This window comes from Ostrea edulis, chromosome 7 (genome assembly GCF_947568905.1).
Source record: "Ostrea edulis chromosome 7, xbOstEdul1.1, whole genome shotgun sequence".
NCBI lineage: Eukaryota > Metazoa > Mollusca > Bivalvia > Ostreida > Ostreidae > Ostrea > Ostrea edulis.
Window position 1 is genome coordinate 42,724,471 of NC_079170.1, and position 11,211 is coordinate 42,735,681.

Below are 11,211 nucleotides of genomic sequence, written 5' to 3' on the forward strand. Positions count from 1 at the left end.
TAACCACCCATTACTACACCCTAACCACTCATTACTACATCCTAACTACTCATTACTACATCCTAACCACTCATTACTACATCCTAACCACTCATTAATACATCCTAATCACTCATTACTACATCCTAATCACTCATTACTACATGCTAACCACTCATTACTACATCACAACCACTCATTACTACATGCTAACCACTCATTACTACACATCATAACTACTCATTACTACATCCTAATCACTCATTACTACATCCTAATCACTCATTACTACATCCTAATCACTCATTACTACATGCTAACCACCCATTACTACATCCTAACCACTCATTACTACATGCTAACCACTCATTACTACACATCATAACTACTCATTACTACATCCTAATCACTCATTACTACATCCTAACCACTCATTACTACACCTAACCACTCATTACTACATCCTAATCACTCATTATTACATCCTAACCACTCATTACTACATGCTAACCACCCATTACTACATCCTAACCACTCATTACTACACCCTAACCACTCATTACTACATCCTAACCACTCATTACTACACCTAACCACTCATTACTACATCCTCACCACTCATTACTACATCCTAACCACCCATTACTAGATCCTAACCCCTCATTACTACATCCTAACCACTCATTACTACATCCTAACCACTCATTACTACACCCTAACCACCCATTACTAGATCCTAACCACTCATTACTACATCCTAATCACTCATTACTACATGCTAACCACTCATTACTACACATCATAACTACTCATTACTACATCCTAACCACTCATTACTACATCCTAACCACTCATTAATACATCCTAATCACTCATTACTACACATCATAACTACTCATTACTACACCCTAACCACTCATTACTACATCCTAACCACTCATTACTACACCTAACCACTCATTACTACATCCTCACCACTCATTACTACACCCTAACCACCCATTACTAGATCCTAACCCCTCATTACTACATCCTAACCACTCATTACTACATCCTAACCACTCATTACTACACCCTAACCACCCATTACTAGATCCTAACCCCTCATTACTACATCCTAACCACTCATTACTACATCCTAACCACTCATTACTACACCCTAACCACCCATTACTAGATCCTAACCACTCATTACTACATCCTAATCACTCATTACTACATGCTAACCACTCATTACTACACATCATAACTACTCATTACTACATCCTAACCACTCATTACTACATCCTAACCACTCATTACTACATCCTAACCACTGATTACTACATCCTAACCACTCATTACTACACCTAACCACTCATTACTACCTCCTAACCACTCATTACTACATCCTAACCACTCATTACTACACCCTAACCACTCATTACTACATCCTAGCCACTCATTACTACATCCTAACCACTCATTACTACACCCTAACCACTCATTACTACATCCTAACCACTCATTACTACACCTAACCACTCATTACTACATCCTCACCACTCATTACTACACCCTAACCACCCATTACTAGATCCTAACCCCTCATTACTACATCCTAACCACTCATTACTACATCCTAACCACTCATTACTACACCCTAACCACCCATTACTAGATCCTAACCACTCATTACTACATCCTAATCACTCATTACTACATGCTAACCACTCATTACTACACATCATAACTACTCATTACTACACCCTAACCACCCATTACTAGATCCTAACCCCTCATTACTACATCCTAACCACTCATTACTACATCCTAACCACTCATTACTACACCCTAACCACCCATTACTAGATCCTAACCACTCATTACTACATCCTAATCACTCATTACTACATGCTAACCACTCATTACTACACATCATAACCACTCATTACTACACCCTAACCACCCATTACTAGATCCTAACCCCTCATTACTACATCCTAACCACTCATTACTACATCCTAACCACTCATTACTACATCCTAGCCACTCATTACTACATCCTAACCACTCATTACTACACCCTAACCACTCATTACTACATCCTAACCACTCATTACTACACCTAACCACTCATTACTACATCCTCACCACTCATTACTACACCTAACCTCTCATTACTACATCCTAACCACTCATTACTACATCCTAACCACTCATTACTACATCCTAACCACTGATTACTACATCCTAACCACTCATTACTACACCTAACCACTCATTACTACACCCTAACCACTCATTACTACATCCTAACCACTCATTACTACACCTAACCACTGATTACTACATCCTAACCACTCATTACTACACCTAACCACTCATTACTACATCCTAACCACTCATTACTACACCTAACCACTCATTACTACATCCTAACCACCCATTACTAGATCCTAACCACTCATTACTACATCCTAATCACTCATTACTACATGCTAACCACTCATTACTACACATCATAACTACTCATTACTACATCCTAACCACTCATTACTACATCCTAACCACTCATTAATACATCCTAATCACTCATTACTACATCCTAATCACTCATTACTACATGCTAACCACTCATTACTACATCACAACCACTCATTACTACATGCTAACCACTCATTACTACACATCATAACTACTCATTACTACATCCTAATCACTCATTACTACATCCTAATCACTAATTACTACATCCTAATCACTCATTACTACATGCTAACCACCCATTACTACATCCTAACCACTCATTACTACATGCTAACCACTCATTACTACACATCATAACTACTCATTACTACATCCTAATCACTCATTACTACATCCTAACCACTCATTACTACACCTAACCACTCATTACTACATCCTAACCACTCATTACTACACCTAACCACTCATTACTACACCCTAATCACTCATTACTACATCCTAGCCACTCATTACTACACCTAGCCACTCATTACTACATCCTAACCACTCATTACTACACCCAACCACTCATTACTACATCTAACCATTCATTACTACACCTAACCACTCATTACTACATCCTCACCACTCATTACTACATCCTAACCACTCATTACTACATCATAACCACTCATTATTACATCGCAACCACTCATTACTACATCCTAACCACTCATTACTACATCATAACCTCTCATTACTACATCGTAACCACCCATTACTACACCCTAACCACTCATTACTACATCCTAACTACTCATTACTACATCCTAACCACTCATTACTACATCCTAACCACTCATTAATACATCCTAATCACTCATTACTACATCCTAATCACTCATTACTACATGCTAACCACTCATTACTACATCACAACCACTCATTACTACATGCTAACCACTCATTACTACACATCATAACTACTCATTACTACATCCTAATCACTCATTACTACATCCTAATCACTCATTACTACATCCTAATCACTCATTACTACATGCTAACCACCCATTACTACATCCTAACCACTCATTACTACATGCTAACCACTCATTACTACACATCATAACTACTCATTACTACATCCTAATCACTCATTACTACATCCTAACCACTCATTACTACACCTAACCACTCATTACTACATCCTAATCACTCATTATTACATCCTAACCACTCATTACTACATGCTAACCACCCATTACTACATCCTAACCACTCATTACTACATGCTAACCACTCATTACTACACATCATAACTACTCATTACTACATCCTAACCACTCATTACTACATGCTAACCACTCATTACTACACATCATAACTACTCATTACTACATCCTAACCACTCATTACTACATCCTAACCACCCATTACTACATCCTAACCACTCATTACTACATGCTAACCACTCATTACTACATCACAACCACTCATTATTACATCCTCACCACTCATTACTACATCCTAACCACTCATTACTACATCATAACCTCTCATTACTACATCGTAACCACCCATTACTACACCCTAACCACTCATTACTACATCCTAACTACTCATTACTACACATCATAACCACTCATTACTACATCCTCACCACCCATTACTACATCCTAACCACTCATTACTACATCCTAACCACTCATTACTACATCCTAACCACTCATTACTACATCCTAACCACTCATTACTACATCCCAACCACCCATTACTACATCCTAACCACTCATTACTACATCCTAACCACTCATTACTACACCTAACCACTCGTTACTACATCTAACTACTCATTACTACATCCTAACCACTCACTACTACCACCAAAAGACGAAGGTCGGGAGCCAATCCGTCAGTATCTTATCTTGCGCGTGAAAATAACTTAATTTGTTAAAATAAAAAGAGCATTGTCAGAAAAGTAGGGGTTTGGTTCTACATACATGTACCTCACACGTTGGTACATGTATATAAGTACAATTGTTAATTTGTTATCAATGACGTTGTAATTTAGCAGCACGATCCACGAACGAGGATGCTCATAAAACTCATTTGCACCCTTTTCATTGAGAGAGAGAGAGAGAGAGAGAGAGAGAGAGAGAGAGAGAGAGAGAGAGAGAGAGAGAAGTTGAATTACTGGCGATCGTCTGATAAATTGAGTGGCGGCCGCCCATTAAATTGATATGAATTCTAAACACTGGTCCTTACCGGCTTCCGTACTATCTAGATTCACAGTGACCCAGTTTTTGACACGGGCACTAGAAGTTATGTAAATATATAGTATGTGCATGTATAAAAAAGATACATGCATATACTATATATTTACTTTAACTTCTAGTGCCCGTGGTTTTTGATACAGTGTGTGTAAACATGGATATCTATTTGTATATCTTTATTTATTGAAACTTAACTAGCTCGTTGACAAAATAATCTTACAAAAATGTTCTGAAAAATATGAAAGGGGGTTATACAGGCAATAAAATAATGATATGCAGTTTCTTTTGTATTCAGAGATTGAACGCAGCGTAAACAACTGAAGTGTAGGCATCACGTAGTGCTTCGTTAGTGTTAGTGTCAGTGTGTGCGTGTGGAAGGGGGGTGGGGGGGGGGGGGTGTGTTGACAAATGTATGAGAATTCTTGACCAAAAACAAATACCCATATTTAGCCAAACTTGGAAGATTTTAGATGTGGGTGTGGAGGAGGCCCTATATCTCCTTAAATATGTTTGTTTCCGATTCCATCTAGGTAGCATCTTCGCTAGCCAAGGGTTTTCAGTCCACTCCGCTGACGAAGATGGCAAGGTAGATAGGCATTTTTGCATTTCCACTACCGATTACTTCTGCTTTTCACCATGCTTCGATATGCAGTCGTCTGTTAACCAAAATTTTATTTCAGAGCTCTTGAAATTACCTCATACGAAGTATAATTTTATCATTAAAAGAGTAATGCAAACTCGAGATTATTTTATATGAATTTCTTGTCTTATTCTTCAGGAATGATAAAAATGGCGGTTTATCTGCAAATGAGAGATCTATATTAGAGTCCAAATTTTGCTGTGATTTGATGCATGATAAGAATATCTAATAACACATGTCTGTAAGATTTAGATAGACATTTTAGTTTTCAAATAAAGATATTTATGAAAATTTAAAACGTTAATTGCTAATTTGATAATTTTTAAGAAATCTAAAAATTTTTTTTTAAGGAAGTTGTCAATTACATGTAAAAGAAGTGTGACAGGGTGATATTTTTGTAAAGTAAATATATTATTTCATTATTTAGATTATGAAGATTAGTACATGACAAAAGTTGTCTTTACTTTTAATTTATTTTATGTACAACTTAATAGTATATGCAAATATCTCTAAAGTTATTTATAGATTATGAGATCATAATGGTCAGTAATAGCACCATGTAAATATTTATAGAATATAGAACTCTCCAATTTCATTGGTTGTCTAAGTTCCCTCTCTTTACTATTGTTCACATTTTGAATTGTCTTCTAAGAGTATAGAAGTGTTTTCTAGAAGATTTTCCAGAAGATTTTCCTAGTATAATTCGACTGTAAGTAAATATGACTTTCTTTTGAGTTTTTATGATCATATATAATTCAAAGTACATGTGCTTACTTTGAATTAATACATTTGCTGAATAGTTAGATTTTATGCATTTTCTATGATGGTAATTGAGTAAGAGTGATCATATGCATTTCTACATTATCTTTAAGTTATCAATTACAACTAAAGAGTAAAATGTATATCAGTATGAATGTATATTAAAACTATAAATCATGATTGAATCAAATGTAGTAGTTTAAATATGTTATGTGTGAATGTCAGAGTGTTCGAGTAGTATTCAGCTATTTTTACTTTTTATGATTTCCTTGTGTGAATAAGTAATGTAACATTAGTTTCACACAAGTATTTGATATTTCATTATTTCTATATAGATTTATTACCAGCATATAGAATATTCTGGACCTGACAAGAAATTTGGCTCTGTGTCACACATAGGTATGACATTGCATTTTTTTGTATATTCTTTGCATTATGATAAGTTCTGAATATTCTTATCTAGTTGATTATTTAGTCTATGATTAATTAAGTGCAATAGTCAAGTAAGATAAATCTATTTATTATTTATACCACATAGTAATCAATAGTCAAATATATCTTTATAAGCACTATTAAGGGGAATGACTCTTGGTTGTAAACTGTGCTGAGCAAATGAGTTTTCTATGTTGATATTTTTATACTATATGTTTTAATTCATGATATATATTATATGTGATATTCTTGTTATATATTTCAGAGTTAATTAGAAAAGAATACAAACTCTGATAGAACCCTACCATTGGTGTTGTGTTGTTTACTTTATATACCTATACAACCCACACTATTACAGAAGAAAAAAAATTATACAAATATATTTGAAAAGAAATTGAAATAAATTAACGAAAATTCAGAAATATTGCGATTATTCAAATTTGAACTAAGTCCGATTTGAATTATATATAACAAATAAATAATAAGAAAGCGGTCATGGAGAAAACCCGATTTCCTTGTTGTAAAATGGTTTACAAATTAGATGGATACATCAAGCGAACGGTGAAAAGTGCATACAATTTTAGTGTTTTCTATCAACATTTTATCGGGATCGTTACTTTTCTCTGGTTTGGTTCAAATCTGAAAAATAGCGTTATTTTATTTCAATTTCCCATAAAATTGTATTTTGTAACGTTTTCCCGTTACGTTCTAAGGGGGATAACTCTCAATATTTTCCGTTTCTCTTCAAAATAATACGCAAGAAATAAAGGATATGGTATATTGAAAGTTTAAAATCAACGTAAGTACAACACATTAAATATAAATCCAAAATAAAAAAGATCCCCTAACAGATCATATCTACATATAAGACAGACTGACTCACTAACTAGTGTCGCCCTAAATCCATTGCTCTCGTGGAGTAATGCTATATAAACAAATACCCATTGCTCATTTGGAGCAATGTTTTGTAAACAATGCATTGTTACGTACATTATCGCTACATTTTATTAATATAATTTCCCCTAAAATAAAATGTTTCTTCTATTCTTTAGTCGTACATTTAAAAACTATAAACATACATGTATATATGAATATAATTTTCATAAATAATTTTTTTTATTTAAAAAAGTTACAACTTCTAAATGAGTCAGGTTTTGATAGATATTTATATCATGCATAAAATCAAATTGAAGTTTCAAATGTCTTATTTGCAAACAAAATACTTTTTTTATCATATCAAAAAAGAAAACCACATAAAAATCAAACAAAATAGTCAATAGCTTGTATCACTCTTTCGATGCTAAAATCACACTTCATATCAGGCGCTTAAATAAGCCATCAAATAAAATTTGTATGAAGAGTCACCTTACACTTAGCAGCAGAACTGTAGCTCTCGGTGAAAATACTAGCTGCAGAACTGTAGCTCGCTGAAAAAATATTTTGATATAACAGAGAGCTACAGAGCCACCCCTTATAAAAACCTTCGATTTACGGCGCACAAAAAGCTGCGCACGGTTGAGGCCTTATATCGTTGTATTCTTGAATTGCTGTCTCATAAATGTAATATCAAAAAATTCTTAACATATTTCCCTACTATAATTGTGTCTAAACATACCTTCAAATATTCATTAAAGACCCATACGACCTGACAACTCCCAGCTTCAAATGATTTCGTTTGTTGACGTAGCCATGTTAGGTAGCCGGTCAATTCGTACCCTGTTGTTGTTGGTATATATTCATAAAATTCTTTTTATGTTATGTATTCACTCTTTATTTATTATCAATACGAATAATTTATAGAAATAAAAAAAATAAAGTTTTTCGAAAGGTAAAATAAGCTCTTGATTCATGAAAATGCTACTAAAGTCCTTAACACTCGTGTGGCAGGGATGGAGACCGGACCAAACTAATGAAAGCCGCATTGCCGTGAGTTTAGCTATTTGAATAATTATTATTTAAAGACACTGGGATGATATATTATTTAAAATATTTAGCTAAAATGTTTGTAGGGATATTAGTTCACATCTAGACGATAATGTGCTAGTATGGAAATTAACCAGGATTCGAATTGACCGGCTACCTAACATGGCTACGTCAACAAACGAAATCATTCGAAGCTGGGAGTTTTCAGGTCGTATGGGGCTTTAATGAATATTTGAAGGTATGTTTAGACACAAGTATAGTAGGGAAATATGTTAAGAATTTTTTTGTATTAAATTTATGAGACAGCAACTCAAGAATACAACAATATAAGGCCTCAACCGTGCGCAGCTTTTTGTGCGCCGTTAATCGAAGGTTTTTATAAGGGGTGGCTCTGTAGCTCTCTGTTATGTCAAAATATTTTTTCAGAGAGCTACAGTTCTGCAGCTATGAAAATACCTGAATAGATCAGAGATCCGCCCCTTATAAAAACCTTCGATTTATGGCGGAGAAGCAATACGCACGTTTGAGGCCTTATATCGCTGTATTCTCATAAATTTGATATTTGAAAATTTCAAACATATTTTCGAACTATACATGTTACCAAATATATCTGTAAATATTCATTAATCAATAGCAATGAACTGGTTACCCAACATGGCTATTAGAAGTATAATTAACATCACATACAAGTAATACAGAATTGTAGCTTATTGGGAAAGATTCCACCCCTGGCAGAAACCAAACATGGTTATATCAACAAACGCAATCATTTGAAGCTGTGAGTTTTCGGGCCGCATGGGGCGGGGCAGCCCCTTTCATGAATATTTTGAGGTGATGTTTGTACACAGGAAAATATGTTGGGAATTTTTTGACATTTTTATGAGAAGGAGATGCAAGAATACAACGATAAAAAGCCTCAGCCGTGCGGGTTTTTTTCTGCGCCATAAATCAAAGGTTTTTATAAGGGATGAATCACCTTTTGGAGCCACATATTGAAATTCAGTGGCGTACATTGTAAAGCTGAATGTATTGTATGAGACGAGAAGCGACTGTATATGTTAAGTAGATCACCAATCTCTTTCACTACCCCTGTATCTATGACTTGTTAGAAAAATTTAATCAGATAGATTAAGTTTTTTTCATTTTGGCTTATAACACGATATTGATAATTCTAAGGAGGGAAATGGAATCGGTATCTTTTATATAGTTTATTTTACAGATCGGTGCGTTAACTACCTCACACAGAATGTGGACACGATAAGTGAGGTGGGGAAACTCTGCACATGTCGCTGCAGATCGGTAGCTCTTGTGGAGGTAGGTGTGTGTGTGGGGGGGGATGAATATCATTAATATGTCTCGTTATTTTCTTCCAGAGAGTAACAGTACAAGAATTTATTTCAGTCAATTAATCCTTTTCTTCTTGTGAAATTGTAATATTAATTTTGATTTGTAATTCAGGTGTTTGTCTGAAATTATGTAAACTTTGAGCTGCACGACCAAGTAGTTTGGAAGGTACTTGCATTTCTTTTAGTTTTTTGCACTTTGTGATAGTCACATAATATTTGAGTGAAACTCTAATTTGAATGCTCAGTTTGTTAAAAATCTTAATTCGAATAGCAATGAAATTTATTTGATTTTTTTTTTTTACCTTTTTACAGGGATCTTAATGATTGGTGATGCGTTGATGTCCACTGTGACGTGTTGGATGAAGGGAACCTGAAACACATTGCTGTCTGACGCGTTTCATACCTATTGTTAGACCGTTCTTCACACACTGATTTGGGGTACGGATTACTCCGTTTATCTTATCAAAATATACGGCTCACGACGGATGTGACCGGACGACTGGAGATGCTTACTACCAGGCACCTGATTCCACCTCTGGTGTGCTTTTAATTTTGTATTCTTTACAGGAATCACGAGATCAATCACTGTTCGTTATCTTCACTTCGTTCAGGGAAACAATATTATCAGATTTTTCATGTACTTGAGACAGTATTATTTATATTGTGTGCTGAATTTGTCTTTTCGAGAATAAATGAATTGTTATTGCATTATCATTAACTTGTCTTCACATTCATCAATACGAGGTAAAGGCAGGTTTATATTGTTTGCTACGGAAGTGAGAATTTCGACTCGGGGTGTGATGAGGACTATCCCCCCTCCTTGCAAGCGAGTAGTGTGGTACAGAGGTACTTGTATATCTACCTGCCCCGAAAAGTTATTGTACACTGATAAAAAATGTATATCTGTAACAGAAACCAAATGCTTACTCATGTAGAGCAGGAAGCCTCTACCAAGTTGTAAGTTCTCAAATCTTAAAAGTTCTGACTTCAGGGCGCGGCCAAACTTGGTATATAGCGTTTGTGTGTAAAACATAAAAAAAACCCAACTCTTTAATGCTAATGATACTAAATTGGAACTGAAAGGATAATTAGAAGGAGTAGATAGTATTTTGCCAAAATTGTAAATTTCATGATCCCATTATTTAAGTTTGCTGATGCAGCAGATGAAAACAAAATCAGGGCCGTAAGTAGGGTTCTAAATCAGGGGAGGCAGGGGATTGGGGGCCGCCGATTGACTTTACGACTGAAAATGACACTTTTTAAATCCCAATTTATCATGTTTGTGTTTCATTTGTACTATGTAAAGAATCGTAATATGGTGTCAAAGACAAAGGTGCTTGTCTTCATTTTAAACATATATCCTATAATATAACATTTATATAATTTTATTTTCTTTTTTGCCAAAAAA

At 34.9% G+C, this 11,211-nt stretch overlaps 2 long non-coding RNA genes across 2 annotated transcripts; both read left to right on the plus strand.

The window, feature by feature from the left end:
• The first annotated feature begins 4,104 nt into the window (after positions 1 to 4,104).
• LOC130048162 (uncharacterized) lies at positions 4,105 to 6,835 on the plus strand. The gene is made up of 2 exons (XR_008797010.1): positions 4,105 to 5,289; positions 5,482 to 6,835. It is a non-coding gene; the product is annotated as an uncharacterized LOC130048162 (long non-coding RNA).
• A 2,096-nt stretch (positions 6,836 to 8,931) lies between these two features.
• Positions 8,932 to 10,516, plus strand: LOC125654357 (uncharacterized). Its single transcript, XR_007362334.2, has 3 exons — positions 8,932 to 9,771; positions 9,916 to 9,969; positions 10,116 to 10,516. It is a non-coding gene; the product is annotated as an uncharacterized LOC125654357 (long non-coding RNA).
• The last annotated feature ends 695 nt before the right edge of the window (positions 10,517 to 11,211 follow it).